This window comes from Phyllostomus discolor, chromosome 3 (assembly GCF_004126475.2).
Source record: "Phyllostomus discolor isolate MPI-MPIP mPhyDis1 chromosome 3, mPhyDis1.pri.v3, whole genome shotgun sequence".
Taxonomy (NCBI): domain Eukaryota; kingdom Metazoa; phylum Chordata; class Mammalia; order Chiroptera; family Phyllostomidae; genus Phyllostomus; species Phyllostomus discolor.
In genome coordinates, this window is record NC_040905.2 from 50,366,897 (window position 1) to 50,393,522 (window position 26,626).

The following is a 26,626-nucleotide window of genomic DNA, read 5'->3' on the forward strand; positions in this document are numbered from 1 at the left end:
ATATTGTCTACTTTTTTGGCAGTGGGTTTTCCCTTTTCATATTCTTCCATTGTGGTTAGAGAATGGCAAATCTGAGTGTTTGGGAATTTTAGCCCATCCTTAAATTTGATTATGTTACCTTTTGTGATTTAAAAAGGACAAAACAAAACAACTAAACCCTCCTGGGTTTAGGATACTGGGAAAGGATGCTCATTCTTTCCTATTTTTAATGTTGCTAACAGCTGCCTTGCCTCCTTGGGCTTACGGTCATTCTTTCCACTGAAATTTTGGTCACAGTCAGAACTCCTGAAAGAAGACCACTGAACTTCTTTACCTTCTGTGCATTTCAATAAATGGTCTTTCTAACTGATGTTAAGGCAAAATGTTTCTCTTGAAGATTATTTTAGGGTCCTGGAAGGCAGGTTTGTTTGGAGACTCAGTCATTGTACGGGAAGAGAGCCCATTGGCGTTGTGAGCCCATTGACTGGGGTCACATGGCAGCCTGCTGGCCAGTGACGTGGGGTGCTTCCAGAGAGTGTATGTACCCTACCTCCTGTGACCCCAGTTCCCAGATTCCTTGGGACTGCCATTAATGACATTAAAGTCAAATCCAGGCAAGCATTTGCTGGCTGGATCCTTTGTAATCTCTTTGTACAGTTGTCAGAACGTCACTTAAAGTTTTGGAGCTATGTGTGTGACTACCAACCACGTACTGTAGTCCCAAAACACCAGCACTGGTTACTTACCCAGCTGCTGTTAAGAAGTGAAAAGTCTTCCATTTTAGGTTTCATTAAGACTGGTTGTTATTCTTAATATTATTTGGCTTGTCTCTGCTTAATTGATACCAGAGCATGGGTTCCAAGCTTTCCAGGACAATCTTGAATTAAAATGTTCTACTCTATAGTCCCATAGGAGCATTTCGGTTTTCAGGACATGGGGTCATAATTTGCTTTGGAAATTATGGTACCTGTACTTCCTGATAGCTTTGAAAAAATTTACAAAGTGCTGGTTAGTCTCTTAACTGGCATGCTCAGCAGTCTGTGTGGTACCACGCAGAGGGGAGGGGCTTTCACACAACAAGGGTTGTTGTTCGTTGTGGCTGAGGCTTGTGAGTTCATCTTTGTGGGAATGTGTGTGTGTGTTGTGGTGCTTTAGTAATCGACCTCTTCTTTAGAGGGCATCCCACACAATTCCTTTTTCATGCTAAAAAGTATTTTTTTTAAAGTAAAGCATCTAGTTTCAATGAGAAAATTACAGTGTATTAAATTTTTCTTTAGAAAGCAACTGTGTGTTAACAATTATGTGTGTTCTAAAAAGAAGCAGAAGTTTGGCCATGGGTGAACTCACCAACAGTGGAGCACACAGTGATACGGCCCATGCCCCCAAAGGATAGCTCAGGCTGGGTCTGAGTGTGGCTTTCCTGCCTGTGATGGCTCGAATGTATACCCTCATCTCTGGTGCTTGTGAGGCGGCCTGAATGCGCTTATAAGTGGAGCCCCTTCATCAGAGCCCTGGCATTTCAGTCCTCGTTGACTCACTAGGCGGGTTTTGAGCATTTGCTGGAAAGCACTGTCCTGAGGCTGATGGAAGGAGTTCAAGGTTCACTCTGTGCGGTCCTGAAAGTGCCCGTCTGTGGAGGAGATGACGGTGTGCATTTAAGGAGTTCTCTGGTCATGTGTGAGGCTTTGTGGAGGCTGTGCATGTTCAGGAGACAAGGACCTTTCTGACGTTCTGCCAAGGAGGGTTGCAGGAACAGTCGAGGGCCTTGGTCCTTCACAGAGGAACCACGTTTAACTGGTAAGAAGAAGGAAGAGCTAAACTCATTTTGGTTTAAGTTGTGGGTATTTAGGTTCTAGTTGGAAGTAGCGTTTGGGCAAGACCGGAAAGGCAGACAAAGCGACTCTATTCATCGGCCTGTGAGGCAGGGGAGACTTGGGGGGACTGCAGTGCGGGGAGGGGGCAGCGGGGTGGGCCGAAAAGATAACCTGGCAGGGTGTTTGGGGACATTGGAGTAAGGAAACACGGGGGTCTGACGAGGAATCTAGGAATTGGGCTCTGTCATTAGCAAGGTTTTCTGGGAGGGACTTTTCCTGATATCAGACAGAACTTTACAAAATTAGCTTAGAGCACTGTTTCTCAAAGTGACCCGTGTGTTCTGAGGAATATCCATGTGGGTGCCTTGGTGTTGGTTATTCGTTAAAATGGCTTCACACCAAAAAAAGTGTATGAAGAATCTGAGTTACCCAAAGTGAAGAGGATTTCTTCGTGACAGGATTTCTTAGAACTTTTACCATGCAGATTTCTCTGTTACTCTGCCCTTACTTGGTAGTCTGTTCTAGAACCAGGGTGGGCTGGCACAGGGAGCTGCAGGGACCAAGGGTGTAAAATGCCTACTTATATGTCCTAATTTCTGTAATCAACTTGTGTAATTAATTAGAACAATTATTTAATCATTTAATAACTATGTAAGAAATAGCTCCTTGGAAAAAAGACAATTTCAAAACTCTAAGTGAACATATTTCTGTGGCACAGGAGTTCATAAAAATAGATTCTGTTGTCATATAGTAGGAGATGTTAGGTAAAAAAAGTATTTACCCCCAGATTAGTCACGTATTGTAAACAAATGGTTCTAATAATAAGGTAAGTAGTCTTTGGTAGGAGTAAAGAAGTTTGTACTACCTAAAAAAATAAAGTTCTTCTTATTTGAAAATATTCTGAGATCCACCCTGGGTTCTCCACGTCACAACAATTGTGATGGCCAGTGATTTTTTTCCTCTAAAATGATTTCCTGAAATTTTTAAATGCTTCATGGTTAGTTATTTTTAAGTGACCCAGCACAGGAAGGATGTGGAGGGGGTGGGGCACCAGGAAATTCCCGCCAGTTGATGGGAAACTTGTTTGAAAGTGAACTAAGGCCACCGAAAGTCGTCTGAAGGCGTTGCTGTGTACAAAGCAAAAGCTTCCCCCTCCCCCAGTTGTATACTTATTAAATTGTTTGTTACTAAAAAACCATCCTCCAAAAACATCAGGCCTGGATGGTTAGATGGTTTCACACATTATCACACATTCTATAAATGTGATAATGGAAAAAAGGATAGTTAGCCTTGGGGTATTAACAAGTCACCTGTGAAACCGATAGGAATAATGACCAAGAAGAGTCAATGTTATGCAGGTTATACGTGCTAGACTAGAAAAAGATAGGGAATCAGCTCAGATGGAATTCATTGCTTCTTCCCTTTTTTCAAGGGCCTGGCAAATAGAGCTGGGTCCCTTTGCTCCTCTGCCAGTCCCCTGAGGGAGAGGAGTCTCATGCCCGCTCCTGCAGACTGCCCCCACGCTTTGCCCCATGGCCATCGGTGCACACGTGAGCTTCTCCAGACCCGGCAACTGCATTTCTGCAACAGAATTGAATGCCAGTAAATCTATAGGCTCCGGACCAATAGCTCTGTGTCCTGACTGGCTTTCCTCCAATTTGGCAGGGCGACTGTTTTCCCTATCTTCTCCAGGTGCTGCCTTGGCAGCTTGTTCCCCATCAGTCACTTATTTTGTCTCTTTCTCCTCGTTCAGTCCAGCCCCAGCTGCTCTCTTTTCTGTGAGTTCTCTACTCTCTGTCTTCTTTTTGTCCTGGGTTTTCTCTGTTTCTGTAGCCATCTACTTTTTCACACACTCCTCGTAGATGTCTCTCCCAGCTGAGCACACAGGTCTTCTGAAGTACCATTCTCAGAGTCAGTCACAGGGGCCTGCACTTTCTCTGGGGAGCTACTGTCTGTATTCAGGACCCTTGCCCTCTTAGAACTACTGGGACACTCGACTGCCATCTCAACACCATCACTTGTCACTGTTTTGGAACAGGAAAGCTCATCCCTGAAGTACTAAGCGCTCCTTCACTGTCATCATCTGAGCTTTCAGCCCTGGGCCCTCCTCAGTCTCTGGGCCTTCCTTGCCTGGAGCATTTCCTCTTTGCCACGTGGGATCTTCTGCCTGGCTTTGATTTGTTAGGCCCCTCTGAGTCTCACGATTTCTGCGATTTCTGCGATATCATCTTGCTGGAGGCAGCCTGCATCCCTTTGAGGATGGGCTGCTCCAGGTGCTCAGGCTCAGGCATTTCCTGGTGCTGCTGCTAGGAGTGGGGGTTGGTGGTGCAGTGCCTGGGTCGTGCGAGCTCCCTGCTGCAGTAGTTCTAGATGTTCCTGCTACTTTTCATCTTCTTGCTCAGCTTGTTGTTTTACCCATTCAGCCATTGCTTCTTCATGATTGACATCTCATAGTCTCCTTCCACTGAAACCTGGCAAGCTTCTTGATTGGTTGTCTTCTCAAGGTGAGCACCCAGTATTCAGAGCATAGACCCCAAACCTCCCTTTCCATCAGGAAGTCTGGGTTCCCAACTGGGAACTGCTCCATGCTGCACTGCGCCGTTGCTGTTAACGAGTGACTTGTTGCATTTTAAAAAGAAGCAGTCCATTGGGCCATCCTGATCTTGGCAGTGGCAGTGGAAGAAGTCTCACCTGAGACTTCAGGTGCTGAGACATTCGGCACCTGAATGAAGTTGGGCTGCAGAGCCACACCAGCGCTGCTGTCCTCAGGGCCTTCACTTGGTCCTGGAAAGAGATTCTCTATGTCAAAGGAAAGATTTTATTGTGTCAGGTAAATACAGAGTATGTGCTTGATCTCATTAGGTCTTTGGATATCTTTTGGCATTTTGTTTATTTCCGCAATGAAGTTCATTGCTAAAAATCAGTTGAACAGTGGAGACTTGGAAAGGTAAGGAAATGACTTTCACCACCGTAGTCAGTAGGTGAGCCCCAGCTAGCAAACAGAGCTCTACAAATGGGATTTACCTTTAACATTTACAATATGAAACATTTTGGAGTCTCCACTACATGTTCTATGTCATATCTAAAATGATATATTTTAGATAATTTATAGCTTCAGCTAAGTTAATAGGTAATGTCATTGGCAATAGTTGTATCATTAAAAAATTGATGATAGATTCTTTAGATTATTAAGACACTAATGGACCCAAATGTTATCTTCTGCATTCCAACCAGGTAGTTAGTAATTCTCTGTGCACCTGCTACCTCGTAGCAGTTCTTGCATCATTGGGATTGTTGTGGCTATTACCTATGTGTCCATCTGTCTTCTGTAAAACTCTGAGCTCCCTGACAACCATAACTGTGTCAGTTTTTTTTTTCTGTCCCTGACCACCAGTAGAAGACATGTAGTTAGTGTCTAGTAGGTGCTGTTGAAAGAAGGAAAGTAGGGGAGGAGCATGTGGGGTGGTAGAGTTACTATTTAGTCCCTGTATTCATAAGGCAGCAGTCTGAAGTGCTCCATGAGGATGCGTTCGGGACACAAGAGAGATCCAATGATCTCTAACTTAAGAGTTTAAGCTACATTTTGCAGAGAGAAGTCTGTTAGTGTTTGCTAAAGTCCATCCTTTTATCTCACTCATCACTACTTGAATTCAGACCATCTTACCTCAGTTGAACTTCTAGGTGACCTCCAGGCCTCCTCTCCAACCCGTTCTCCGAAACGCCAGCACATCTCTCTCTCTAAATTAGTACAATCTTATTATTTTCCTGCTCCGTCCGTTACTGACTCCTTGTAATGGCCAGATAACCCCACTCTCTGCGCAGGACACTGGGGCCCTCTGACAGGCCCATTCACTTCCACTCTCCCCACATATGGGCCCCATCATGCCCCACAGAGGTAGTCACTGTTCTTTAACAGGCCACGTGCTCTGCTCTTTTCTCTGCTCCAAATGCGCTCCAGCTTCTAATACCTGCCAGATTGGCTTCTCTTCCAGAGAAGACCAGCTTTCTGACCCCTCCAGGGAATTTGCCACACCCTCCTGGTGGTTCCTCTCCAGTGCTTATCAGCTTTCATCATGGTATACAATGACTTTATGTATTTAATTGTCTTTTGCTTCTTGAAATCTACTTCTTCAGTAAACACCCCATTGCTCAGCTCCGATGCTCAAGAAATGGAAGTCCCTATTTACTAAGTGCCAATTATGTGCCAGGCATTGTGCAGACCTGGTTCCCACCAGATCCCAAAACCCTTGGGGGCAGGAACAACAGCTCTCCCTGTGCTGAACATCGAGTTGGGCAGGGGTCCTCCAAGCAGAACTTACTGGTTGAGTGTAGATAATTTCCTTCATCTCTTTAAAATAAACCGGCAAGTAAGCTAAGTCATTTTAATTCACCACATCCATCAGCTTGACGCAAAGACAGCTTTTGGAAATAAGTGAGCGATGGGTGCATGTATAGTGATGGCACTTGCTTACTCTGCTAGTCTGTTTTATGCGAGTCATTCTGTGCTGGTGGGAGGCAGATCAGGGAGGGAGCACCTGGAGCTGGTTTCCACTGAACACTCAGGAGGTTGCCTCGGAACACTTAGGGGCACAGAGAATAAAGGCAGAAGAGTAGCAGTTGTAAGTGTAAAATATAGATTCTTGCTTAAAAGAAAACCACAGTGAAGTAGCTCATCAGAGTTGCATATGACTTGACATTCTTCATGACATACCTTCTGTTCTCCAGCTGCCACCTCCATCGTCCCTGTTGCTTTTTGCCTGTTTTTGATCATGGTGTGAAATTCTCTTCTCCCATCACACTGCCAATCCAGGCAGTATTTCCTTAGAAAGCTATGTTAGGGATCACCTCCACAACGCTCTCTGTTATATTTGCCATCTTTCCTTTTATTTCATTCATACCATATTATCACCTCTACTTAGAACTAGTTTTGACATAAATGTGTGTGTGTGCGTATATATAAAATTTGTCTCTTTAGTCTCTAAGGTCCCTGTAGCCAAGGACCATATCTTATCTTTTGTTTAAATTACTTAGAGTTCTTAGTAACATTCTATGAAGGTTCTTAATAAGTGCTAGAGTCTTGCTGAATTAAGTTGTTGTTAAATGTCTAAAATCTCAGTTAATGTATATGTATATATAGTGTAGACCCTGATGGATACTGTTTGCATTTATTTGATGGCAGTTGAGAGACAAACTTGCTGCCTGGCTTCAGAGACTGACTTTGCCAGACATCAGCGGTCTGACCTCTCTGCGCTGCAGTGTTTCATCTCTGAACGAGGCTAAAAGTAACATCTACCTCAGAGGGTTGATTCAGGGGTGACTGTGCTGAGAGAAGGCATATATAAAATGTTTGACAATGTCTGGCACATAATAAGTGCTCAATAAATATTGACCATCATATTAGTTTGTACATACAACTCCAGAAAAATAAAACAACAAAATATATATAGTGTGTCCATATATAACATACCCTAATGATGATAAAATTGGCTTATTGCAGGGATGAAAAAATGAAGGTAACATTAATTGTGAATTAGAAAGTTGAACATCAGTACTGTTACTTTTTAAAAGAAAGAATGTTTTCTTTGTGTGTGTGTTGATACTCAAAATCAGATGAAGTCAATCAAAATCAAATGAAGTCTGCTGTGTAAGGTTTAGCCTACAGAGACCAGGTGTTAAAGGAATTGAGTGAAAACAAACTTGTGGAAGTGTTTTTCATGATCTTGCCCATTTCTGTGCAACTGTTTTTAGTTTAGACGTTCTGTCGTAGTGGGGGTTCCGTAAAGACTCCTCTGTGTGGAATTCTGTGCCGGAGCAACCTTTATCATCGGAACAACTAATAACGTTGTTGCAGCTTGGAGCTATTACTGTAGAGTGGTGAAAAAGTGTTTTCATAAAGCGCCCCATCGTTGTGGCAAATAAGAGCTGGAGGGTGGAGTCGGACCACGGGCAGAGCGGTTATCCCACCCCCCTCACGTGCTGAAACGAACAGGTCCATTTGGAAAGCATGGGCTTCATTATTTTCTTGCATTTGGAAACATGTTCCATTACTGCCACATAACACAGTGTAGTTATACTGTAGTTAATCATGCGGTTGGTCAATTTATAAAATTCAATATAATCATATTGTGGCAAAATGCAATTATAATAAGAGTTATAATGAGACGAGAGGGGTGGATGTGTCTTCTGGGAACTATTCCTTCATTTCTAGAATACTGTTCTTTGTCTGGATTGTTTATTGGATTCTGGGATTCTTAGTGTTTATGATTTCTCCCTCCTTCTCCTCTCCCACCCTCCCTTGGAGGCTGCCAAAGTGGGGAGGGCAACACAGTTCTGTAGATGAACGTTGCAGACATGTTTATGTTGAGGGGTGAGTGGGAGCTGTCTCCTCTGGAGAAAGGAGGGTCATTTGTTTTTCAGCCCACAGGTGCCTTCCATTTGCTACCCCCAGTCCCCTTTCACCCAAAAGAAAGACCCTTTACTAATTTGACTGCATGAAGGTTTCTGTTTGTTTCTGTCCAGCTGGAGCCCCATTTCCCAAAGTGCACAAAGACATACTATGATGTTTAGTAGTGGATTGACCCCCAGGTTCTGTAGGAAATAGGGGAGCTCCCTCCCGGCCACAGTTTCATGGACAACCCAGAGGTGATTCCTGGAGCCCTGAGAATTTTCCCGACCGCTCCTGTAGTCTTGCTGCTGCTGGACACACTGGGGAGAGAGCTCCGACGGGAGTAGGCAGGACCTCCCTTACAGGCCACGGGAGCTCTGAAGCGGGGGCTTCCTGTGTGCTGGGGCTATTGTCTCTTCTCTAGCTGGCTTGCACTAGGAGCGCTTGGTGGTAGAGGCCTTGCTTTAGTGAGCAGGGCTGCAGGTCCAGGCAGAAGCGTCGCGGGGGCTGGGGTAGGGACTGGGACTAGTTAGGGGATGGGCCTGCAGCCAGTCACAAGGCCTGAACTTGATGTGTCCCTCCGATCCCCCATAGCCTAAGCTCTGAGCTCCCAGGCACTCTGGGCCTGTTGTTGTTGTCCCCACCCCCTAATTCCCTGCTAGGTTTTTCCTTCTCACAGGGTGACTCATTGGCTGGCTGGCTGGCTGGCTGGCCAGCCATTGTGGTGGTTTTTAACCTCTATTCCGTGGGAATTTCTTGGTATGACTCTGGAAAGGAGCCGAGTGCACACTGTCATCATACATTAGAAGTGCTAACTTCTGAGTACCCAGAGGTTCACACTGGGTAAGCTGCCTGAGCTCAGGTCAGGGATGGTACTTGTGGGTCAGATGGGTTTGTACATCAGACTAGAGCAGGAAAGTTATTCACCTGCAGGACGGTCATAACCTCAATTTCACTATACTATAGAGTTCTGTGACCCCTTGTTTATATCAGAACTTCCTAATTATATGTCCACTGATAGCATTTCAGAACTTCAGGGACCTCAGAGCAAGGCTTCTGAAACCTTGCAGAGGTCTGCAGATCACCCCAGGGGCCTCTGCAAGTGCGGACTGTGATCCAGTGTGTCTGGGGCAAGCCTGAGACTGTGTGTTTCTAACGTGTTCAAGAAGACCTTCTCAGGCTTTCTCAAGGAATAGGGCCTTTTTCACCTTCTTCAGTTTTACCTCAAAGTCCCACCTTACATACCCTTTTACATTTTGCTTTGTTTTGTTTTATTAACAGAGCTATTTCTGGTGTGCATGTTTGCTTTTATATCTTTGAGATGCATATTAATATACACTTACAGAACCTTCTCAACTATTGCATGTGCTCCCAAGATAGAACATACAGAAGAAAAGTAGTTCTTTTATTTAAAACATGTTTTCCTTTTTAAATTATGTAAACATGTTCACATTTTACAGAAACATTTTGAGCAGCTGCAGTTTGTACAGATATGTTACCAAGGGAGGGGTCCTTTAACCTAACATGACACGAATCCCAGAGGCAGAAGGCTGGTGGACAGGTGCTGCCATGGCAAACATAACAGGCTGGTGGACCCCATACGCAAGAGAGTGACTCTTCAGGTGGGGTATCCTGGGGGGAAATTCCCATTAGGATGGTCGTGATGTAGACGAACTTCCATCTATCAGTGCCTGCCACGTCCCTTCCCAGCCTCTCCTGGTCCCATCCCACCCCTTCCCCTGACTCCTATTCTGGACCAGAGAAGCCTTGTTGCCTTTACTGCACACAGCACACACACACAGAATGGGAGAGAGACAGGGAGGGAAGGAGGGAGGGGGCAGAGACAGAGAGTGAGAGAGAGAGAGAGAGGGAAAGAAACAGAGACACCAAGACCCTCGATAAAGCTGGCGCCGTCCTCGGTGGGACTCTGCCTCCCCCAGCATACTTGGGAGCTCTGGGGCCTTCACGTGTCTGTCAGAGACGTGTCACGGGAACTGGGTTTCTCAAGGGTTTCTACAAGTTCACCTAATGTAGTGTTACCTCTTTTACACTTTTTTTCTGGTTAATAAAGTGAAAATTAGTGATCTGATCTGCAGAGGAGAATTAGCAAGAGGTACAGCCAGGGTCTTACCTTGTGAAAGAGAGGAAATTCTTTAAGAAATAGGAAGGAATTGGTTCTAGGATAAGCTTAGGGTAAGTTATAAAGGTTATCACCCTAATCTAAGCTTCTTTAAGGTTTTAATAGAGTTTTCAAATATAGATAAAGCTTCATGAGGAAGGAAACACGTCACTATTCTCAGCCTTTTTTGAAGGCTTATTCGGAATTATCCCTGCCTCATTTGAAAACGGATTTGATACAGCCTGCCTTAGTCTGTTTGGGTTCTTATATCAAAAATACCATAGCCTTGGTGGCTTACAAACAATAGAAATTTACTTCTTACACTTCTGGAGCACAGGAAGTCCAAGATCAGGGCACCGGCTGAGCTGGTGTCTGGTCTGGAGGTCCCCTTGCTGGTTCATAGCCGGCCGTCGTCTTCTCCCTCTATCCCCACTTGTCAGAAGGGGGAGGGCATAAACTGGGGGGCACCAGTCCTGCTCATGAGGCTCCACCCTCCCGATCTAATCACCCGCAAGTGCATCACAGGGGGGATTAGCTTTCCACACATGACTACCTGGGGGACATAAACATTCAGCTTACAGCACAGCCTACATAAATAAAATAAAATATGTGAGAAGGTGGGGTAGAAAGAAACGAACCTGGGGGTAGGGCCAGCACACAAAACATTTCCTGTTCACTTGTTGGGAGTGAGCTACAAGTCTGGCCGGGAGTGTCCAGGCTCCCTGACCAGTGACAGGGTCTGCAGTGGCCCAAAGGTGAAGGTGAAGCAGTTTTCCCTTGGCTTTGACTCGAAAGAAGCATCCCCATAAAGAGAATATCAGATGAGTAGTAAATTACAGCCTGAGCAACAGTCCTCAGATAAATGATAGTGTTTTGTGGGGCAGTTTTTCAAAGGGTCCTTGGATGTAGGCTGATGGTGTATGTATATGCATAATTTAGTCAAGACCTTTTGCAGGTGCCCTAAATAAGTCTAAATATCCAGCTCTCTGACTGCCTCTGGGGATAAAATCTCACTCCTTACAGGAATGGGTGGATCCTGTATCCATTATGCAGTCTTCTGTGAGTATTATTTTGCTCAACTGAGCTATCATTTGAAATATGTTAAGTTCAATTGCTTATAAAAGGAAGAAAATTTGTGACAAAGGGTCTCTAGCAGAAAGCCGTCTGTCAACTTTAATTTTAGGAATAGTATATACAAAATAGCTTAAATCCAGTGGCTGCCAGTAATGGCTCAGTTTCCTAATTTGTACAGTGAGAGGGTTTTAATATATCATCAAGGCCCCTTTTGTCCATATAGTCTTCTGTTTTAGCCAAAGCCTTGGAAAGAAAGCCTGATATTCTCAAACTGAGTAATCGGGGTGCCTTCAACAAAGAGACTGTTGAGAGCGGCGAGGCCAGCGTTTTGGGAACCGATGGCATAGAGCACTGCCCAGGGCTGGCCAGAGCAGGGGGCCGTGGCTACATCTGGGTCTGAAGACATGAAAGAGGGACGTGGTTACAGAAAGGGAACAGATTAGCTTTAGGGAATTGTCTATTTGACAAAGGCTATAGAGGGATTCAACCTATCCTGGTAGGGAGCTGAGCTGGAGAATGGCTACCTTACTATTACTCTTTTTCTCTCCTACCTCCTGATGGTGGCTCCCATGGCAAAGGGTGCCCACACACCTCAGCCTCCTGGAGCGTAGAGCAGGGTGAAGGGGTGTGTGGAGGGGCAAGGAAGACAACAGCACTTTCCCTAACTTCATAGTCCTGAACAAATGCTTTGACATTTTTCTCAAGGCAAAGAAATTCTGTCCCCACGTCCTCTTCATTAGAGAGCTTATCTCTGGTTTCCTGCTGTAGCTACAGCACTTAACCCAGGACCTGTGTCTGGCAGTCAGTGAATGAGGGGCTGCTGGGCAGCGAGGCAACGCCTTAGGGAGGGGTGGGACTCAGCTGCGGCCCTACTGCAGTGCTGAAGAAATAAAACAGAGCCGGTGAGAGCCGATGGCCTCGCCAGGAGTCTGCGAGTCTTTGTCGGCCTTGTCCTGATGAATCTTTAAGAGAATAGTTTTCACACTGCAGGACAAAAACGAGACCTTCCTACATTTTCATTTACTGCTTTCATCTCTGTAATGCTGGAGAAAACAAACACATTTCCTCACCCACAAATCTCACAGATGAAGGACAAGGTGGTACTGTGGCCTTGCCTAGGTGACAGGCGCTGTCATGAATAACCACCTCTTAGCTTGTAGTTGCTGACACGATAGCTTGAAGCAAAATCACCTGTGTGCAAAAAAGCTGTCATTTGAAATCAAGTATGGGACTATACTCTCCCGAAGGAATTAGAGTGGATTTTTTCCCCCAGTTTCTCAATCAGTACATTTGTCAAAAAGTTCAGTTGGAGTATAGTTTATATACAATAAAATTCATCTATTTAAAATATACATTTCGGTGAGTTTGGGCACATGTATGCAAATGTGCAATCCCCACCATAATTAAAATATAGGATATTTTTATTACTCCCAGAAGTTGACTTGGGCCCCTTTGTGGTATATCCCCTTTCTAATTTCTGGCCCCATACAATTTCCAATCTGATCACTGTTACTGTAGCTTTGCCTGGTGTAGAATTTTATGTAAACAAAACCATATAGAGAGTATAGTATTTAAATTTTAGAATCAGCTTTTCAATTTCTACAAAATAATCTGGGTTTTTATTGTACATTTGTGTCTATAGTGTTTACACAAATGAACAGTATTTATCCAAGTACCATATGCATATGGTAAAGATGACCTGGGTAGTACAAAAGGGCTTAAAATGACAAGAGAAGCCTACCACCTGCTCACTCTCACTTCCGATCCCACTCGTCAGAGCCTCATCTTTCTTTGCAGCTCCTTCGGGAGTGTGGATGGACATACGAAGCCCAGTTTCTTGAGAGGGCCTACTGACCTTGCGCGTTACCTTGTCTCCTCTCCTCTTGCCCTCCCTTTCCTCTTCTTGATAGTTATTAGTCAGATCACTCTTTTTATTTCCTCTCTTGCTTACCTTTGAACTTTGAGTGCTTGTTCTTGATTTTATATCTTAAACCAGCGCGTGGAAGAAAACAATGTCAATATTGGACTCAATAGACTATTTTGTATGTAAAACAACTACATAAATCATAAATTTCAGAGGCGGATGTATTGCAAAACAGCTAAATTAGACCTCCGAGGTTAAAAATGTAATTTTTGTTAACATAACAAAGAAAAGTCAGAAGGAAAATTAAAGGAGACTTGAAAAAAGCTGTGTTTGTTTTCCTATTATGGTACATATGAGCTCTGCAAAGAGAACTAAGAAGGATGTTTTCTCTTTCTAGCAAGAGCATGGGATTTAAGTTTGAGGTACATGATAAAAATTAGCCAGCCCACAAATGAGTGAAATCATATGGTTCTTGACGTTTTCTGTCTGACTTATTTTGCTTAGCATGGTATTCTCAAGGCCCATCCGTGTTGTTGCAAATGGCAGTATTTCATCTTTTTTTATGGCCGAGCAGTACTCCATAGTATGTATGTGCCACATCCTCTTTATCCAGTCATCTGTCGATGGACACCTTGGTTGTTTCCATGTCTTGGCCACCGTGAATAATGCTGCAGTGAACACAGTGGTGCATATATATTTGCAAATAAATGTTTTCAAAATTTGGGGGTAGATACCCATAAGAGGCATTGCTGGGTCGCATGATAACTCTCTTAATTTTTTGAGGAGTCTCCATACGGTTTGCCATAATGGCTATACCAGTTTACATTCCCACCAGCAGTATATGATGGTTTCTTTTTCTCCACAGTCTCTCCAGCACTTGTTACTACGTGGCTTGTTGATAGTAGCTATTCTAACAGCTGTGAAGTGGTTTGTTATTGCAGTTGATTTACGTTTCCCTAATAGCTAGTGAAGTTAAGCATCTTTTCATGTATCTGTTGGCCATTTGTATGTCTTCTTGGGAGAAGTGTCTGCTAAGGTCCTCTGCCCATTTTTAAACTGGATTGTTTGTTTGGTGTTGATATAAAACTGAAAGCAACAAAAGAATAAATAAGAAAAACAAACAAGAACTCATAGACACAGACAACAGTATGGTGGTTGCCGGAGGGAAGCAGGGGTGGGGAGGTAGGAAAGGGTAAAGGGAGTCCATGTACAGTGATGGGAGACTTGACTTCAGGTGGTGGGTGTGCAATGCAGTATACAGATGATGTGTCATGGAATTGCACGCTTGAAACCTATAGAATTTTATTAACAATACTACTCCAATAAATTTATTTTTGAAAATAAATAAACAAAATGAAATTTAAAAATTAACTAGTGGTAAAGATTTTACAACCAAAGACTCCTTATATTGGCAATTCAGTCAGTTAAAACATTCTTAGCCGATGTTATGAAAAAAACCCCACAAACCCTCAAAACCTTCCAGAGTAATATATATGAATACAAGCACACTTTCTTTATATTTCTATGGACAATTATCTTTGAGGTGTTAAAAGTGGATTCTTTATTTTATTTGTCTATTATTGTTGGTCTGTTACAGTTGTCCCATTTCCCCCCTTAGCCAGCCCACCCCCACTCCCACAGTCAGTCCCACACCGTTGTCCATGGGTCATTCATATGGGTTCTTTGACTAGTCCCTCCCCCTTCTTTCCACCATTATTTCTCTACCCACCTCCAAAAGTGGATTCTAACTGCGGCTTACCTGTACTATGAGGAGCTGCAGGTGTAGACCAGATGGTTAACTTACCTTCCTGAGTCTTCTTGGAAGCTGTTGGATTTGACTTTATCATCTGCTTTCTGGTGTTCGGGCTGCAAGTCAGACTACTCCATGCACTCTGCAAACTAGAATGTCTTCACCAAGCAGAGAATCTTTTCTGTGCCCAAGGATACTGTTGACTCTCAAATGCTTGACAGTTCACTTCAGGCGAGTGTGAAGAGACTCCTTAATATACAAACAGACCCCTCTTACAGCAACCACAGCCTCCAGAAATTTGTTTAGTTAAATATAACAACAACAACAACAACAACAACAACAACAAAGTATGATTTTAATAGAGCCCAAATAACTATTTTCTTTTTTGATGTATTTATCCAGGCAAGATGGCTAAAGTGGAAATTCACTGAGACAGCAATAGCTTCACAGTTCATAGGAGACTCATTTGTTTTGTCAAAAAAAACAACGATTTTTGTAGTTCAAACAAAAGTGAAATCTGAAGCATAGAAGAAAACCAGCAACTATTTCCCTTTATAGTTGTCAAGGCCTTGGCCTCTCCATTGACAATAGCTGCATCTTTAGAATAGAAAGACGAGAGTAGAAACATAGCATTAAGAACTTGCCAGAAAGAGAACACATCCTTCCTAGTTCTCTCTGCTGAACTCATATGCACCAGAGAAGGAGAGTTTTGAAAAACCAGAGCAGGAAGACATCATGTTTGCTGAACTATTTCTTCCAGAAGCAGGAGTGCTCAGGGGAAGATGCTCCCATATTGGGCGAATAAATCCTGAGGTAACCTTTCCACTTACCGGTCACCACGTTCCTATTTTATAACTTTTAATAATACTTATAAATTTCTGCTTCTTGTTTCATCAACTTGCAACAGTACTTCTTGATTCTCTACTTCCTGCCCTTCCTCCACCTCTCTTCCCCCCACCTTTACTGTGAAATTAGTATGGCTGAAACTGTGCATTCTGAAATTCAAATAGTTATCCGTAGGTTACTTTTTGAGAGACAAAAGCTGGAAGTAGGTTTTATGGCAGCATTCAGGAGTATATTATGATTAGATTTCTTTCTTTGTGGTTCCAATGCCACAACCTGTTTGTCTTTAAGAAATAAGTTTAAATAAGCTCTCTTTCCAATGTACTTACTACATCTGACCACATTTTAGTGGGTTTCATATTTGCACTATGACTTTCTTTTGCATTTCCCCCTCCCTGAAGTTCCTTATTGCTCTTTGTTTTTCTTATTGAGAGACACGTAGAATGCCTTCTACTATGGCCCTGCACACCCACTCTCTACCCTCCTTCACCCTACTCTCTGTCTCTGTGGATTGTATCAGCAGGCTCCCACGCCTGGTAGCTTCTGGTTGGGTTTAGCCAATAAGGAGCCCCACAGAAGAGGGGGAACAGTGGGAAGAGTGTGGACAGGCTATTCATGCTGCTGGATCCTTCTCTGTGAGGCTGCTTACGTGACTTGTACTAAAGATCATTCTTCCTCTCAAAGTGGCATTCTTGTGAACTCCCCACCTTTTTGATTGGGGTAAATACTCCGTTATCTCTTGGAGAGGGATGGTAGTCCCAGTGTTGCCAGACCCCAAGTTACTGCACCTTCTTCTTCTTAGTTTTGTAAATAGACTGTAAATTACCTTAATCTGAGGGTGCCACTGGTTTCCTCTTGGGATCTGACATTGTGCAGTGGGGTTTTGGGAGGAAGCAAGATTTATAGAGGTTGAAGTTTGTTTACCTTCTTCTCTTTAACACGGAAGCACCAAGAAGGCTGACTGGGATCTCTCTTCACATGGCCGGGCTCTCTTTGCTTTCACGTGATTAAGCGGCAGGAAACTCACCTCCACACCATGTGCCTTTCTCATGGCCACCCCATCCCCAAGCCAAAGTGGAAACAGTTTCCTTGCGACAGTATCTGCATGTCCATGCCAACTGCTTCAGCTCTCCTCAGTTCGGTTCTTTAAAGGATAGTCTTCTGTGTTTTTATTTGATTGTATTTATTTTTGTTTGTTGTTTGAGCCTGGTGATAAACCACCTGAGCTCTGTGCCCTGGGATGGCAATAGCAGAAAGGGGTTGTCTTGTAACACCCTCCCACCCAAATCTTAGCAGCATAAAATCTCAACCACTTTATTATGTTCGCAGGTTCTGTGGGTCTGGAAACCAGAAGGGGCACAGTGAAGATGGCTCTTCTCTGTTCTGCCATGCCTGGGGCCTCTGTGGGGACAGCTGGGGGCTGGAGCATCTGGGCCTGGAAGGGTTGCAGTTACACCAGCTGGCACTGGAGAGGCCGCTCCAAGACGGTTTCTTGATTCATATGTCAGCTGCCTGGACTGAGGTGGTGGAAGGAGGACTCGATTTTGGAGCCTGAGCTGCCAGCTCAGAAATCCAACTACCCTGCTGATACCACTGCGGAGAGGCTAAGTCCCCGTTTTGCTTCCAAGTCCCAACTGAGCCATGATCTTAGTTTACATTCTCTTTTCCCCTATGGAAAAGGCTGGATCTAGTTCTTACTTCTCAATAAGTTATTCAAAAAACAATAATGTTAGTGAATGAGGCTCTCATATTTAGTCATTGACAATGGTTTATGATTTTTTCCTGATAAAAGTTTAACAGTCAAGGGCACATCTGTCTTTACCCAGCAATGGTTTTTCGAAGTGATGCAGACAGCTTTGATAACATGAGACTCGTGTTTGAAGACAGCAAGTTCCATATGGGCACATTGTGTTAGTTGTGTTCTTTGCACCTTTATTGTTAATGATTCAGTAAAGAACGGCTTTGTGCAGTGTGGGTGTCCTCAACATGGTACCCCAAACACAGACAACTACAGCTGGTAGTGTTGCTGGCCAGCCAAATTAAAACAGAGCTGTGGCACTGACGCTGTGTCTTCTGAGTCAACACCGGGAAGACCACGTGGGAAGCCAGGGCCACAGGCACAACGAAACATCGACTCCTTGCCGCCACACTGGCCTCCGCGGCACTGGAGCTGGGCGCTTCAAAAATGAGAATCCACGAGCTGTGAGGGTACAGGCTTGTTGCACAGCCACATCCTGTACCAGTGAGTACTCTCACAGTTATCTTATGTATTTTTCACTTACCATTTAAATAGATTACGTCTCCCAGACTCCTCCTGGACGCAGATGGCCTTCGTTCGGCAGCACTGCCCCAAACAGATTGTTCTAAAGAGACTGAGATGTTATTTGTGATCTGACAGGATGTTTTTTTCTTTCTCCGTTGTTAGTATGCCTGTGCCCCTGGGAAATACAGTTGTTGCCCAGACAATAGCCTTCCAGCAGCCGTCTTTTTTATTAAATTTACAAATGAAGCTATTCTTTATTACATGTATCTTCTCTAGGATAATTTTAATCAAGGATAATACACTCTGAGTTAATGATGAGTTTGTGCAGTGAGTTGCCTGTCTTTGCTGCCTAAGTTTGGACTTACCACAGGGCTCACAGACTTCAAGAGTCCCTGCAAAGTACGTCCCTGCAGTATTCGAGTGTTTTATTTTTTTACATGTGAGCTCACAGGTTTCAGTGACACTTTAGGGCTCCCTTTGTCTCAGTTTGTAACAAAGTGTCATAGCCCGGGTAGTTGATAAACAACAGGAATTCATCACTCACAGTTTTGGAGGCTGAGAAGTTCGAGATGGAAGCACCCCAGATTACGTGTCTGGTTAGAGCCTGCTTCCTGGGTCGTATATGCTCACCTTCTCATGTTTCCTCACGTGGTAGAAGGAGTGAAGGGTCTCTCTGGGATCTCTTTTACGAGGCCACTAATCCCACTCATGAGGGCTCCACCCATGACCTAATCAGCTGCAATGTCCCCACCTCCTGACACCTTATCATTGGGCATTAGGAGAGTTTTTGGAGAACACAAATGTTTATAACCCTCAGACCTCATTACTTTTTCTGCAGGACTGTGAAGACTTTCATTGGCACTCTGAGAGTCAGGACATACCATGTGATTTCACTCATATGTAGAATCTAATAAACAAACTGATTTAACATGCAAAGCAGAGACAGACTCATTCATGGAGACCATGATAGCTAGTGGGCGGGCCGGTTAGGGGGTGGAGGGGTTGAGCAAAAGGAAGAAGGACTCATGGACATGGACAACAGTGTAGTGATTGCTAGGGGGAGTGGGGTATAAGGGGGTTAAATAGAAATGGGAAAATACAGTAATGGTTAAATAAAAAAAAATTATTCCCTCCTTGAGTGCAGAGGCTGCTCCTGTGCAATCAAAGGGCATGATGGGGGTGATTGGTGCCCAGAGAGGTTTCTCATGGACACACACACATACTGTTCACCTCTTTTGAAAACCCAGAGCATCTTCCTCCTGGAATCTAATGTTACCCCCTTTAAAAAAAAAAAAACACTTGTTTTTTTGCCTCTCTTGTGCTTTAAGATTATAACCTCCTTGAGGGCTGAGAGAAAGAGTTTCTGGTCTACTGACTAACAGTGCCCAGCTTAGCGTTGGCCATGATACACACTTAGAAGTCTGTGTTTCATGGGAATGGAAGGGAAATTGGGCTTCTTCTTATCTGCTGGTCTGAACAAGGTCTTTGTCCTCTGTGTCCCTTGAGTGGTGACAGAATTGGTAGTCTCCAGGGAGTGGAAGAAAATGGTTTGAATATTTCAGTTGGTAATGGTTTCATCTGATTGGTGGAGAATGAAGAAACATCTACATGTGGAATTGATTTAGTTACCACTGTGTTATTTTAGCAAATGACTTTGTATCAGTAGTCCAGTTGGAAACTACTGTATATATATTCAGTTCAGAGTCTTTATTTATGAAAGATGTGTCAACAACTTTTCCTTCTAGTTTTATTTGTCTGGAAGAAGTAAAGGTGGCATGTTTAGCGTTTAACGTTTATTCCCATTTATTCCCAATCTGTCTACTTCATTTTCAGGGTTATTTTCTTCTCTGCAATGCATCTAATTATTTATTTGCTTTTCTTTTCTGCATTTGCATTTTGGACACTGGGTTAGCATACCCAGTGGACCAAAGTGTTTGCTAAAATAACTAGATAGCAGTTAAAATCCATTCATTTGCTACCTGTTTTAAATGATGGATGATGAAAATGATGAGAAAGAGCTGTAACTGAGGATAGTTAAGAAGTATCTGGATAATAGCTGTGGTGACTTCCCCATTCTTAATATTTTCTGTGCCTCAGAAGATGAGTTTTTGTCACTGTGAACAACTGATTAAAGATATTAAAATGAAGGGCCTTCGACTGCTATTGAGTAAATTTGCATCTGTGGAAGAAGTAAAAAAGAAGAAAACATCTTCACTGTACCTTTATTTAGTAATGATCTAGGTAAATATATTTATATTTGTAGAATAGCAAGATCATGTAAATAAAAGTATATACTGTGTAGATCTGGAAATTTTGTAATTAAGTTATCATTTCTCAGGAAATTGCAAGATGTTATCTCACCAGACAGAGTGAAATGAAATATTGGATAATAGAATTATAATTTTCCCTGATAATAAAATGTCACAATATATTACACTGATTATGACAGGTTTGGCGAGCAGAATCGTAGAACTGGATTTGGTCATCAAGCTACTTTGGGAAAAAGTGCTTTTCGGTTGTGTTTAAACCAGATGGAAACTGTCACTGAGAGTCCCTTGAACACCTTTGTCCAGTGGGCATGAATTTAGGCAAAGTAATGGTTATTTACCACATAAGAGAAGCTGTCTTAATTTTTTAAGATATCACAAAGAGTTAGGCAGTATTTTCTAAAAAGAGGAAATGTAAGTTGTTTTGGATTTAAAGTTTATTCATAAAAACAAATAATTTTAAAGCTTTATTGATATATAATTGACCAGTAAAATTGCACAAGAACAATTTGTTTTGATTTCAGGCATCAAAATAGAAACATATTTTTAAAATATATTTCATCTATTGTGCTATTACAGTTGTCCCCCTTTTCCCCGCTTTATCCCCTTCCTCCCTGTACCTCCCTCTCACCCGCATTCCCGCTTCCTTAGTTCATGTCTGTGGGTTGTATGTATAAGGTCTTTGGCTTCTCCATTTTCTATACTATTCTTAACTTCCCTCTGCCTATTTTGTACCTACCATTTATGCTTATTTTCTGTACATTTCCCCCCATTCTCCCTCCTCCCCTTCTCTGCTGATAACTCCATGTGGTCTCTCCATTTTTGTGACTCTGTTCCTGTTCTAGTTGTTTGCTTAGTTTGTTTTTGTTTTTTAAGGGTCAGTTGTTAGTAGTTGTGAGTTTATTGTCATTTTACTCTTCATAGTTTTGATCATCTTCTTTTCTTAGATAAGTTCTTTTAACATTTCATATAAGGGCTTGGTGATGATGAACTCCTTTAACTTGACCTTATCTGAGAAGCACTTTATCTGTCCTTCCATTCTAAATGATAGCTCTGCTTGATAGAGTAATCTTGGATGTAGGTCCTTGCCTTTCATGACTTGGAATACTTCTTTCCAGCCCCTTCTTGCCTGAAAGATTTCTTTTGAGAAATCAGCTGACAGTCTTATGGGGACTCTTTTGCAGGTAACTGTCTCCTTTTCCCTTGCTGCTTTTAAGATTCTCTCCTTATCTTTAATCTTGGGTAATGTAATGATGATGTGCCTTTGGGTGTGCTTCCTTGGGTCCAACTTCTTTGGGATTCTTTGAACTTCCTAGATGTCTTGGAAGTCTGTTTCCTTTGCCAGATTGGGGAAGTTCTCCTTCATTATGTTTTCAAATAAGTTTTCCATTTCTTGCTCCCCTTCTCCTTCTGGCCCCCCTATGATTCAGATGTTGAAATGTTTAAAGTTGTCCTGGAGGTTCTGAAGCCTCTCCTCATTTTTTTGTGTTCTTGTTTCTTCATTCTGTTCTGGTTGAATGTTTATTTCTTCCTCCTGGTCCAAACTGCTGATTTGAGTCCCAGTTTCCTTCCCTTCACTCTTGGTTTCCTGTATATTTTTCTTTATTTCACCTTGCATAGCCTTCACTTTTTCCTGTGTTTTGTGACCATACTCAACCATTTCTGTGAGCATCCTGACTACCAGTGTTTTGAACTGTGCATCTGATAGGTTGGCTATCTCTTCATCGCTTAGATCTACTTTTGGAGCTTTGATCTGTTCTTTCATTTGGGCCATATTTCTTTGTCTTGGTGTACCCATTACCTTGTAAAGGGTGGAGCCTTAGGTGTTAGCCAGGGTGGGGCAATCCATGTCACTGCATTGTGATGCTGTATGTTGGGGAGGGGTCTTAGAGGGAACAGTGCTGCTTGCTGGCCTCTCGGCCACCTTTCAGTCACTTCTTCCGCTAACCACAAACAAATTGGACCCTTCTGGTGCTGATTCCCAGGCGGGTGGGTTTGTGTACATTCTGGGACCCTGTGGGTCTCTCCAATGAACTCTCCTGTGAGGCTGGGTGTTTCTCCCACCCCCACAACCCCACAGGTGTTTTCAATCAGAGACTTTGAGGCTTTATTTCTCTGCACTAGAACCCTGGGTTGTGTGGTCTGTCTTACTCCCCAGTTGTTCCTCCCAGTTTATCCACATGCAAATGTGAAACTGCCACCTTGCTTGCTCTGTCCTTGGGCTACCACCTTGCCATGGGTCCCCGTTGCCCAGCTGCCTGTCTGTGCCCCTCCTACCAGTGTGAATGAATGTTTCTTCTTTAACTCCTTGGTTGTCAGACTGTCATACAGTTCAATATTCTGTCAGTTCTGGTTATTTTCTGTTTTTAAATTTGTTGTTGTCCTTCTTTTGGTTGTAGTAGGAGGCAAAGTATACCTATCTATGCCTCCATCTTGGCTGGAAGTGAAAATAGAAATGTATTTTGAAACACATGGTCAGTGCTACAGCTGAACTATAGACAAAAGAAACAGAATGTCCGCCTTTTCTGAATTGTTTTAGGAAAAAGAAGCCTTATGTTTCTCCCCAACTGTGGTAAGCCCAGCCTTTGCCATTTTTTCCCATTGTTATGTCTTTGATGAAAGTCCTGGAGATAACAGGGGACTTTGCCTAAAGAAGTGCTCATCTAACTTTATATCAATGATGCTGGAAAGGGTGCTAGTCAGTTGTACACATCCCCACCCTATTGCTTAAAAATTCCTGCCTCAGAGGAGGTTCCCTGCCACAAAGCTGTTGGTGAAATGAGACCTGGGAGCTGACTTGTGTTCATGTTGGCAGGAGGGCCTGGTCAGAACGTCAGAGCGTTTAGGTTCTCTGGGGTGAGCTGAGGCCTGTAGCCAGAATAAAGCTCTGGCTTGCTGCTGAATGCTAATAAACACAGTGAGCAGTTTCCTGTTATTTAACGGGAAAGAAAAAAATAATACTCAGCTGCAGAGTTTTGGATGCACTTGGGCTAGAGTCCTCCTTGATTTGAAAGGCAATAGTGTGTGGTCAGTTACTTGTTGCATACCCTTTTGTTTCCAGGCAGTGATCCATCTACTGAGCACATAGTAGTATTTACCTTCCAGGGAGTTATGAACTCTGTGGCTGAGAAGCAGGGCTCGCTGAGAGGCTGCTTTGGTTGTGGTGTTAGCCCATGAGGCTGCACACCCAATAGCAACATTCTACCAACTGGCTTGTGCATGAGAACCACCAGACATCTAATTACTTGGTCAAACCATTTGAAACATGCCTTTCTTATTTCTTAATAACATATACTGTTCTTTAAAGCAGGTGTTTCTCTTAACCAAGCCTGGCTTCCACTACTTAAACTGGTCATTTCATCAGTTGAAATGGTATTGGAGAATTTGCCATTTCCCGGGTCAGAGGCAGGAATCCCAGAGCCTGGGCACTGTGACCAGTTGTAATACAGCAAATATGGAAATGGTGTAAATGCCCGGATTGAAATCATAATCTGTGGAGATGATTGTTTTCTCCTCAGAGTGATATCATCAGCATTGTTCTTTACTTGGAACAGAAATGCAGTGCATGCTGATAAGTTTTTAGTATTTGTTTTCAGCTATATTCATCACTACAGTGAATTCTGGAACTTTTTCATTATCTCAAAAAATAAACCTCCTTTACTTAGCTATCACCACCTAACCCTCCCAGTGTCCCAGAACTCTAGGGAACCACTAATCTAATTTCTGTCTCTGTAGATTTGCCTGTTCTGTATTATTTTTTATATATTTCACTTGGCTTAATATTTTCAAGGCCTATCCATATTATAGCAGGTATCAGTCCTGCATTCCTTTTTACAACTGAATAATATTCCATTTTATGGATGTACTACATTTGTTTAGTCATTCATCAATTGATAGATGTTTGGGTTGTTTCCCTTTCTGGCTATTATGAGTAATGCTGCTGTGCACATGAATATACAAGTTTTTGTGTGATCGTATGTTTTCACTTCTTTTGAATACATACCCAGGATGGAAAGACATTGTATTTTGTAGTGCTTTTCCATTTTTCAAATGGGAAGGGGTGCTTTCCTTGGTCATATAGACTCAGTATTGGAGGGAGCATTGATTGTGGGTTAGAGTTCCAGGTCTGCCCCTGCCTGGTGTTAGGAAATTTACTGTTTCCTCAACTGTAGAATGAGGCAGTTTTTATCAGACAATCTTTAAAGTCACTTCCAAGTTAAAAATTTTTCCTGAGTGATAATAAAAGGCTTTTAAGATATGAAGGAAAATATTTCCAGTGAGGTCTAAATAACAAGCCACGCCCTACTAAAGTCCCTACACGCTGTTTTTTTAATCTACTTTGAAAACAACTGGGACTTTAATATGTATTTAGTTAATTAAATGTTTGTATATTTTTAAATACTGTGTTCTGATTGCCCTTCAGACTAAACTTGATTTCACTTTGATGCTTCTTACTCTGATTAAAAGACCTTTGAAAGTGGAAGGTCTTTTGCTATAGATGGCTTTGGGAAATCCACAATAGTTTTGAAAGTGTAAAGGTGTTTGTAAAAGTGTGTTTCAGTGAGAAAAATTTGTATGCAGTAGACAGAGATGATGAATTAAAATCAGTAGTCTCTTACCCTTACCAGGGGCAGCTAATCCATTTCTGTCTGTATTTTGTCTGATACTGATGCCATCAAAATCATGTGCTTGTTCTTTTTCACCATGTAATGTGTTAAAAAAGTTTCTGATTGTAGTTTCAAATCGACCAGCTCTTCCCAGAAAACATGTTCCCAAGATTCTTTCCTGTGTTGGGAGGAAGATTGAACTTGAGTTTCCTTTTGCCTAAATGCTGATTTCCATCTCAGCAACTTGAGAATTTACATGGACCCTTTCTGGTTCCTGAGAGACCACTCTGTGCAGTGAAGCAGCCCTTTCTCCCTAGGGGCAGAGAGTTCACTCCTTTCTGGGGTCTTTCCCCAGCTGGAGCCTGATGCTAAGTCATCCCCTCCCCGCTGGCACCAAGTGCCTTCAGAAAGCTCCAGTGTAGGTTCACAGAGAAACTGGCCCTTCCCACTGCCCAGTAGGAGTTAGCCGGGCAGACACTTCTTTACTTTTTCTTTTCTTTCTTCCTTTTATTTATTTATTCCTTCCTTCCTCTTCACCCCTCCCTCTCCTCCTTCCTTCCTTCCCTCCCTCTCTTTTTTTAGCTCATATCACCAAACTCAACTTTCTCATGATAGTCCTTTTGATTATACTAAATACTGTTTGTTATTTATTCAGTCAACATTATGGCACACCTATTATGTGTCCAGCACTGGGATTAGAGATCAAAGTCACATTTCTTGATTTGGTGAAATCCTGTACTGTATACAGAGTCCTTAACAGTGTGGCTAGAAAATGTGAAAAATATAATGAGTGCTGGGTTTTTTTAAAAACCTTGCTTTGAATGAATATAGAGACTGCTTGCAGAAGGAGAGCTTGCAGGTTAGTCCTTGTAAAATACAACTTTCATTATCTCATGGTTCCAGCTCAAGAAAATATAATAAATCGCTATTATATTATCTATAGAATAAAATTTATTTTATTTTTTAATAATATCTGCAACTTTTTCAACCAGTTAGGACTTGAGTTCTTTTATTTCTTTTAGTGCCCTCATCAATGGACTGTGTATAGAAGACTGTGTATCCAGTCAAATTAGAAACAAAGGCTAATTTAATAATCTGAGGACACCTTTCCCCTCTGCTATGGAGGACAATGTGGCCTGAGCTTGACATTGAAAGAGGAGATCCTGTTTCCCTTGAGTCTGGAGGTTTGAATCTGTATACTCAGACCCTGCAAATAAAGAGCTGGGAAAAGACAAATTTGTTAGTGAAAATACCTTCATGTACATACATAAGTCCTTTACTTGTAAGAACTCATTTAATGCTCACAATAACTCTGTGAGGTGGGATGACAATTATCCACATTAATAGTAAGAAAACTAAAGCATAGAGAAATTAAGCAACTTGCTCAAGGATATGTAAGTTTATAAGGGACATTAATAGGATCTGAACCCAGACAGTCTGGCATTAGGACCAGCAAAGCCAACCATTAGGATCAGCTGCCTCTCCACAATGATGGCTAGTCTTGCTCACCTAATTGCAAGTGACACTGAGAGAGAAAGGGGATTCATGCTGTTCTTCAGAGCAGTGAACCCACCTGCTGGGAAAACCTATATCCATTGAATAGGAAATGCTGAGCAAGGAGATCAGTTGCAACTCCTCATTTGGGAGGGGGTGAGTTGGGA

The 26,626-nt window shown here is 42.7% G+C and overlaps 1 protein-coding gene and 1 pseudogene across 6 annotated transcripts in view; one reads left to right on the plus strand and one right to left on the minus strand.

Annotated features, from left to right (window-relative positions):
* RASGRF2 (Ras protein specific guanine nucleotide releasing factor 2) overlaps positions 1-26,626 on the plus strand; it is a 192,888-nt gene that overhangs the window by 18,226 nt on the left and 148,036 nt on the right. The window lies entirely within an intron of this gene.
* LOC114501625 lies at positions 2,989-10,698 on the minus strand (annotated as a pseudogene).